Genomic DNA, 9,898 nt, shown 5'->3' on the forward strand with positions numbered 1-9,898 from the left:
AAAACTATTAACCAATTTTTTTCGACAACTCTACTGGGGATTAAAATCAAAGACTAGTGCTTGGTTTCTAATTATCAAAAATCTAAAGGTGTGTTCCCTAGGATGAATACTATTGACTCTATATGAAGGACATCTTCCCTTTGGTCTAAGAAGATCAAATGTAACTCAATGACCCTGCCAAATGTAAAGACTAGGAGAAGGCCAAGGCCTAAGCCCACTCTCCAAGAACTCAATCAAACTATTGACAATTTGTTGCAAGATCTTGTGCTTCTATATAAATAAAGCATCTCCCATGTCATCCAAAAGAGTATCAACATTGAAGATGATCATGTTTCTGCATCCCTATGGAAATGTGTACACTCTAGATTCTACAAGCTAAGAGACATGCAAAGAGAGGAGTTGAGGTTGAAGCAAGCAAGGATAAACCTCATTCCTACTCTTTAATAACTTCACACCACAAATTACATTGTTCTTTGTGAGCTTTTTGACTAGTATAGATAGAGCATCTCCTATGCAACCTGAGAAAACATCAACATAGAAGATAATCATATGTCAAAGATGTTTTGGAACCATGTTTGTGCCTATTTTTGAAGACTCTAGGACCTACAAGAAAGTGAAAGAAGGAAGCTTTAAAAAGTATAGATAGTTGAACATGAAAAACCCTTGGTAAGGTCACATAACACTATTCCTTATGGTTTTCAAATGTTTAAATGGTAGGTGAAAATTCCTGATATTTTAGAAAAAGGAAATAAGTCTCCATTAAATACATTTGTTGAAGCTAATCTCAAATCAAATGTCAATGATAATCATCCTATTATGAAACATCCATTGAATGATGAGAAATCAAGAAATGGGACTTCCCTATCACCCATGAAGAGATCTGACTAGTATGAAGACAAGCTTCATGAAGATAGAATAATGATTCTCACTGGTAAGAAATGATCTCCTAACCAAGATTTGATTGAAGAAGGAAAACTTGAAGCTCAACCTAAAGCATGGTTGCATTAGCATGAGAATAAACTTCATAATAATGAGCTAACAAGATCCATTAGTAAGACCCTTTTCAATGATGAAGATGTGGTTAAAGCAAAGAATCACGAAATCTATCATCAGTATATTGGAGAACCTTACCATCTTCAGAATCATGGTTATCTTCCCCCTCAATTGACCCCTATCCTTTACAAAATCTCAGCAATAAATGAGGAGTAGGAATAAGTTCATGTGATCAAGCATAATCCTAGATGCATAGTTGAAGATAAACCATGTGAAAGCTCACTTGATATCTCTACCCTTTTGGGAGATGAAGTGAAATGGTTAGTAGAATCTTCCAAAGACATCCTAGGTATTACTAACCTAAATCTAGTTGATGATGAGTTTTCTATTGCTCCCCCTTTTCATTCCTTTAATCTTGATATTTATGAATCCTAGAAGTATGAATATAATGTTGAATCTGATAATGCACTTGAGATTAGGAAGGGGAAGGCATATTGCACATATTAGGGAAATTTCATTGTCCAAGGTAGTGAGACTATTTTCCACCCAAGGTCTGACCCTATTTTTGAAAAGGTGTCTCTCTCTAGCTTGAATCATGAAGTTAAGGTCTGTAAGAAGGATGAAAGTTATGATCTTCCTAACTATAAGAATTAGTACACTTCTTTTGAAGAAAGGTCTTTGACTTACGAGCCTCTTTCTATAGATTCAAATTGTGAAGTTAGTAATAATAAACTAAAGGAGGGAAGGAATGAAATTGACTTGGTTTTTCAAAGGAATGAGGTGATTGATCATTAACTATTGGATTCAATGGTGAAGGTGACATCTTTATACACTTAGGATCATGAGGAAAGTTCAAATCATTGCAATAATGAGATCACTTCCTTAGAATAATTGTATGTCTTTCCTTCCCTCCTTGGCATGACGAATGATCATTAGATGGATAACATGGAAAGTGTAGATAAAGATACTCACATATATGATAAAGTATGGTTTTTTAGACTAGAGTGGGCACTCAAATGTTTCCTACATATCACGAGTCTAATAAAAGTTGCTTCACCTATGTTGTTTGAAGAAGGCACATAACAAAAATGTAAGCAACTAAATAGGAAAGGATTCTACTTCAATTAAGCAGTGAGTGGTGTCACATAAGTACTCTTATTACTGGTTTGTAATGGTGGGATTTATCTCACTCGGGGATATAGTCAATTTTTAGGGTGTGCACTTTAGTATAGTTTGAATGCTCTCTTACTTTCTTAGTTTAGCTATCTTTCCTTGCTTTCTGACTTTTTGTGTGTTTTCTTTTCCTTTGTTTTAGCTATCTTGCTTCCCTACCACCCAAATGCATAGCATCTCCCTATACTAGTTAAGGCTTTTCAACCCAATGGACTAAAGCATTGATCTTTTGTATTTTATGTTTTCTATAATAAAGGAAGTAAGGTGGCATGTTGCTATGTGTTTTTTTTTTTCTAAGCTCTTTGCCAAAACAGAGATTACTAGGGTCCTTTTTAAGCATTGTCATTCTTAAGTCCCCAGATAAAGCCAACTATTGCCTAATTTTCAACTCCATTCCCTTATTCTCTAAATTGCAGTCAAGTCAATGTCATGTCTTGAGTTTGAGTCTAGGTTACCTCTATAAATATCTTCTTCTTATCTACCCATCAAGAAAACCATGCAGGAAATCATGTCAGCAATGAACTAGTTAAAGGGCTAGATGATTAGGGTTTTGGAGGGTTTATTTATGCATTCCTCTAATGATAAGGAGGTATAAAACTCTATTAATCCATTGTTCTACATTTAAGAGTATGTTGGAGGTGAAGATTCACATTGATCTATAGTTTAATGGCAAACACCCTGGTTAAAGGTAATAAGAGTAAGTATGGAGATCTGATCAATGCTCTAGAATACATCCAAATCACCATATCATGCAAAGAAAAGTCAAGAATAAAAAGAAAGTACACAATTGGTTTTTGAAAATTCAAAATGTACCATCTAGCATTTGGGCCCACATGATCGTGATCAATGATCAAGATTAAGATGAATGGTGCATCTTTATTTTGGAGAATTTCACTACAAGTACAAGCTCATTTGAGAAAATCTCCTAAACTAGCACCATGTGTTGTCACATGTCAAAAGTGAAAGTGGTCACAAGATGTTAAAAAATAATAATAGGTGGTAAGTGGGCCCATAATCAACACTCTTTGAGGAAAAAGTAAAGGAAATGCATCACATTAAGTGTTTTAAGCTCAAAAACAAATTAAAAAGGGCCATGTTTCAGGAGAAGGTAAATATGCTTTCTTTGTCAACATGCCAAGACTTAATCATGACCATCCATTAGGTAATAAGGAAAGACATATTTATGATTATAATTTAAACTTGGGAGTTTGCTATATTATGGAGATGTAATTGATAGCATAGAAGGAAGATTGATCAATTTTGAGGAAAATCCAAGGATCAAAAAAGCGATGGGTGGTGTCAAGTGTTGATGACAAAGGTCAACCATCAAGAGAAGGCCAGAAATATTGTGTGACACTTCATTACAAGCCTTATATTTATAGTTTCTTCTTCTCTCTCTAATGTATGATCATGTAATGGGTGGAAATTTTCCTATTTTATTTTGAATGGTTCAAGTGCTTTGAAATGTAATAATAAATTGTAATGAAAAGGAATCTAAAGTCCTATTAATTTAGCTTGCATAGTTAATACAAAGATCAAAAAAATTATGCAACTTCTCCCCCTATATTTCTAGATACTGAGTGAGAATTGAGAGTTTGTATGAAATGGAGAATTTGATTGATATTTGCAACTAGGTCTTCTGTACTCTTAATTACATTTGAGATTAGCATTTGTAATGTTTTTTTTATTGTCTCCTCCAATTGAGCTAACCATGCATAGTAAAGTAGTCTCTATGGGATTGTAGGATAGATGTATTTGAAATTGGTGATACATTTCTAGATTCTATTTTAGTGGAGGGTTATCAATTAAGGTGGATTCCATTTCATCTTTAATGTGTATCTTTTCTCTCTCCCTAGATTGCATTTCATTAGGTCCAATCTACATTTAGAAGTAGGAGTAGATGTTAGAAATCTTCAAGCTGATTTTAAATAGCTATTCTATTGGTTGTCATAGGTTACCCAAATCTTATCCTGCCTAGGTTGTTTGTGTTTGCAAACAATCTAGTTTATCTTCTTCTTCTCTCAAGTTAATAGAATACCCCCATCCTAATGATCTACTAAAGAAAAAATTCATTTCATATCTTGCATATAAAAGATTTCTACCTTATAATTTAGAGGGAAGTGATGTAACACATACACTAACCCATTTTTTGGTGACATCCTTTTGATTGCTTACATCCTGGGTGTCTAGAGTTAATGTAAAGCTAAGTTAGCAAGAAGGACAAATTGTTGTTGATTAAGAAAAATAGGTTTTGCAAGGATCATGAAACCCAAATTTTTTTACATAATATCTGAAATAATAATATTGATCACTAGCAATTATTTCGTACTATATGGATCATGCTAATTTCCTACTTCCTCATTGATGCTCTAGATCTTTATGCCCACACGTTCCTAGTTCAAATCAAGAAGGACAAATTTTTAACCAACATAATACCTAGATCCTACTGATTTTTAGCTTCCTAACTAGCACTCTAGATCTCCATGCCTACATCTTCCTAGTTTGAATCAAGAAGGACAAATTGTTAATCAACACCTTTCTTAAAGAAAACCTACACCTCCACTCATGTTCTTTCTATCATCAATAGTGCCTCACAAATATGCATCCAAATAGACTTTCAAATAAAATCCTCCTTACTTTTCATACCATAGACTGAAATATGGAATACCTTTAAGATATCAAAATATCCTTTTGACTATCATTAAATGTGTCTCCTTGGGTTGTGATGAAAATATTTTCATGATACCTAAAACTTGAGCTATTATCTAGACTACAATGAACAACATACTATATCTTCCCAATCATTAACCTATACATGGTTTCATCCACTTCTCTAGATTCATCCCCTTTTGATAGTTTACAATCAATAATCATTGGTGTTAACTGATTTGGATACTTTAATTCCAAATGTCTTCAATATTTATTTTATGCACTTAGTATATGTAATATAGATACCCTTCTTCATCTATTGTACCTAAAGTCTAACAAAAAACTTTATCTCTCCAATCATAGACATTTCGAGTTCATTCCTCATTTCCTCTACAAAAGACCTTCTTAGTGCATCATCTCTTGCTAATATTATTTCATCCACAAATATCTTAGCAATTAAAACTCTATCTTGACTTTTAGTCTTGATATATAGGTTACAATTATCATTTTCTAAAAAATCCTACTTTGATCAGATATGTGTGAAGTCCCTCATACCAAGCTTTAGGTGCTTGTTTTGATCCATATAGGGCTTAATGTAATTTTTCTACTTGATCATTTCCTTATTCTACAACAAAGCCTTCAAGAAGCTCAACATACACTTCCTCTTGCAATATTCCATTTAGAAAGACTCAGTCAACATCCATCTAATAAACTTTAAATATTTTATATCCTGCATATGCCAATAATATCCTTACTCATTTAAATCTAACTACTAGGGAGAATATCTCTCTATAATATAATCCTTCTTCTTGTGCATATCCTTTTCAAACAAATCTTTCCTTATTTATGATTACTTTACCATTTTTATATGACTTATTTATAAATACCCACTTTGTTCCAATAATATTTTTATCTTTGGGTCTGGAAACTAGTGACCAGGTTTTTTTTTTTCTATTTGATTAAGTTCTTCGTTCATGACATTTTTCCAATCTTCATCTCTCAAAAAACCCTTCACCATTTTCATTCTATCTCAACTATTAGACATGTAGAATTTCTTTCTCTTAGCTGACTTCTTGTTAATACTCCTTCATTTTTGTCTTCAATTACATTTGACAAACTATAATTTATCTAGAATCATTTTGGTGATACATTTTACGTCTTTGCATTTTTTTCCTCAATTTGATCATGTTGAGTTTTTTTTGGTAGAATGTTATAAGTTTTCATACTTGTTTTTTGGGTGGTTACTTTCTCTAGTTCAAAGTAGATCATTTCATCATATTCTTTGGTTTTTGCCTACTATTCTCTTCAATATATTATGAGAATATATCTATCTTTACATTTTTACTTTCAATAATTTTGTTTTTCATCAAATTTTGAAACATGTATACCTTTCTCTTTGTTGAGTAGCTGAAGAATATTCCTCATTCACTTTTGGTGTCAAATTTTCTATTTCTTGCATCTTTCTTTATGTAACACTTACTCCCAACTATTCTAAAATAAGTCATATTTGATTTTCTTCCATACCATATTTCACAAGGTGTTCTATTTAGTCCTTTCTTGAGTTTTACTTGATTAAGATTATAAATTATTGAACTAATGGTTCTCTCCAAAAAAATTGTCATATATTGATGTAGGGGGATTTGGGGTTCACGATGATTCTAGCATTTTTATGGAATGTTGGAGGTGCTTGTTCGTCTCTATGGTGTTTCTCAGTTGGAGACTTGATTGAATGGACTTGGTGGATAAGCTTGGTGGTCAATCAAAGGAGTGGTGCTTGGTCGCTACTAGATGTAGTGTTGGTCAAGGTGCTCGATCATTTAAGGTTCTCAATGATGCTTGTGGGAACTTGAAACACACTGGGAGCTTAGTGAAGCTTGGTTGTAGTGTTGCTTGAGTTTCTCAATTTCTTTTGTGAGCATATCATACTCTTTGGAGCTTGACATGCTCTGGGAGCTCAATATTCTTTATGAGCTCAACATGCTTTGGGAGCTTAGCATAGCTTGTAGTTTGGTTGATGCTCTTCGTGGTTTTCTTTGGAACTCAGCTTAGTCTTGGTTCTTGTTAATGTTGAGTTGTCTATGAGACAAATTTTGGCATTTAATTTATGTATGAGTAAATTCAATTTGAGTTGTATCTGACTTGTGGTTCAACATATATTTAATGTGAGGGATTTAATTATATGTTTAGTGGATTGGGTTGACTTGTGGCTTAGTTGGGTATAAGTAAGGCATTTTTTGGAGTCTTTAGGAATTATTGAGGAGGAGGAAGATTCAACTATGAGAAGAGAATGCAAACTTTGAAAAGCTGGTGGTTGAGGCTTGAAAACTAGAAGATTGTTTGGTGGGCTTGCAAGCACAAGTTAAGATTTCCTTGGTGGTTTTCTTCTAGAATGCAGATCTGGGCTAGCTACGAGTGGTGTTTGGATTGGATCTTATGCATTCTTGTAGAATTGATGTTGCAATTGTTTTTTGTATTTACCCCTAATTTTAAAGGCCTTATAGCTAGGCATATTGCATGTAATCCATTATTTATGAATAAAGAGTTGTGGTTTGGTACTAGATCTTACACTGATCTTGCTCTATTGTTGTGTTTCTATTGTGTAGTTACTTGTTTGGGGCTAGGACATCTCCTTTTGGAATTCTCCTACTTTGCACTACATCATACATTTTTTTGGCTTAGCAAAGTTCTTGTGCATTCAAATAAAATATATTCCTTCTTTCGAAAACACCATTTTTTGAGGTGTCCTTGGTGGTATCAATTCTATTTTGAATTTTTCTTCTTCAAAATATTGATTGAGTTTGTTTGATTTAAACTCACTTCCTCTATTTGATCTAAGAAATTTTAAGGTTCTTCAAATTTCTTTCTCTACTCCAACATTGTATTTCCTAAATATATGAAATGCTTCTAATTTTTCTTATAAAACATTATTGACATCATCCTTGATTAATCATAAACATAAAGCATAAAGAATTTATCTCCATGATAATTATTTGGACCAATAGGGCCAAAAATATCTATGTGAACTAGATCTAACAAATTTTTCATTGATTATTCCTTACAAGAAAAACTTGAACAAGACATTTTTTTGAATTGGCATTCTTTAGAAACACCATTCTCTAGTTTTCTTATTATTTACTTTCCTCTTACACATTTTTTATTGCTCACTTTTTCTATATTTTCAAAATTTATTTGACATAATCTCTTGTTCCATAACTAGATTTCTTTAACTTTTTCAATAATACATTGTCCTGATGTGTATAACTTTTAGAAATTTCCTCTTTCCTATTCACCAGTACTGAGTAGTCTTCCATTATTTCTAAACACTTTGAATTTTTCATTACCAAACTCAAACTTAAAGTATTTATTATTCATTTGCGAAACACTCAAAATATTATCTTATAAACCATCAACCCAATAAAATTCATCACATACAATATCATCAATAGACTAATTGAACCTTCTCCTTTGATCATGTAGGGTGATCCATTTCCAAATTTCAATAATCCTCCAACACATATCTTCATGGTTGCAAACTTGTCTTTATGTACTGTGATATTATGTGTTCATCAATTCTCAATGATCCAATCATTTTTCTTGTCCATTTGTGTGATTAGTTCCTTCTTTTCTTTGATAATTTATTTGTAAGTGGATTATTACTTTATAGAAACAAATATTATTTCTTCATCTTCTCCATCTACATCATATTCATTGTTCTCTTGTTTGGTTACATAACAAGCTTTGATCCCTTTATGTCCAAATTATTTGTTCATTTTTACTTGTTCATGTTTTCTTCACTCTATTCCTTATTTGGTTTTTTAATACATGTGTATGTGAAATGAACAATCTATCTACAATTCCAACATGCAATAAGACTCTTTCCTTTGTATATACCTTTCCCTTTGGGAAATATTTTTTCTATTCGAGATTTTAACTCTTCTAACTCCTTTTCTTCTATTGCTAGACCTTCATATTCACCATCATCAAAAAATATTCTCCTACATTGTTTTTCTTCACTTGTTGAGGCTTGAAGTGATAATTTCATTAGCTACTTGACTATTATCATAGTTACTTAGCTTGGACATTGCAAGTCTACTAATAAGTGAATCAATGGTAATCTTACTCTTATCAATAGTTTCTAGTTCTTGTATAGTTGAAACTCTAATTTAATATTTGTAAGAAAGGGTTATCATCATCTTAATTATAATTTAATTTTCATCAATACAACCTTTAGATCCATTTATTATAGAAATAATTTCTTTCACTCTTGTCCCATATTGTGCAATTGTCTCATTCTCATTCATCTTCATAGTACCTAGTTTTCCTTCCAGTTCATCTACTTTGGCTTCTAGAACATGTACATCTCCTCCATGTACTTGTAGAAACTTGTACCACATTTTATTAGCTTATGTTATACCTTATATATCAACATATTATAGATTCTTCAAAGTGTTAACCTATCCTATCATTATTGTCTTGTGTAGTAGCTTTGTTTCCTTCTATGTATCATCAAATTGTCTAGATGGCTCAATAACTATATGGGGAGAAAGTCTTCAACATTGTCTCCAAGTCTTTATAGGTGAAATTTAATTTTTCTTGGACACATCCCAAAACCATCTCCATATTTTTTGAACTGTGGTGTTTCCCTCCTAAATATCTTGTGATTTATTTCAAAAGAACTTATTCTTTCAATTTAGGGACCATTTCTTTGATACTGATTGTAGACATAGGATTGATTACTAAGAGGGGGAGGGGCTAAGTTCAGAATCACCAAATTAAACTTTTCATTTTTAACTTATTCACAGTTCACTTATAAGATACAATTATACCTATAGTGTTGATTTTGGTTAATTAAAGAATAAGATAAAAAAAAATAGTATAAGCATCAAAAAATTGCAACTCCATGATTTATCTTGTGGAAACCCAATTAGGATGAAAATCATGGTGTGAGAAAATTTCTCACAAAAATAAAGTACTCTCCTAGAATACGCTCTATTAGGAGCTTGTCTGATTAAGGGTTACAGTTTGTTCTCCTATTACATTTGATAATCTCAACTCTTTGATACCCAATGTTCGGAAAGACAAA

Source organism: Cupressus sempervirens, chromosome 3 (genome assembly GCF_028749045.1).
Source record: "Cupressus sempervirens isolate cs-2001-9-10 chromosome 3, ASM2874904v1, whole genome shotgun sequence".
In the NCBI taxonomy this organism is placed as follows: domain Eukaryota; kingdom Viridiplantae; phylum Streptophyta; class Pinopsida; order Cupressales; family Cupressaceae; genus Cupressus; species Cupressus sempervirens.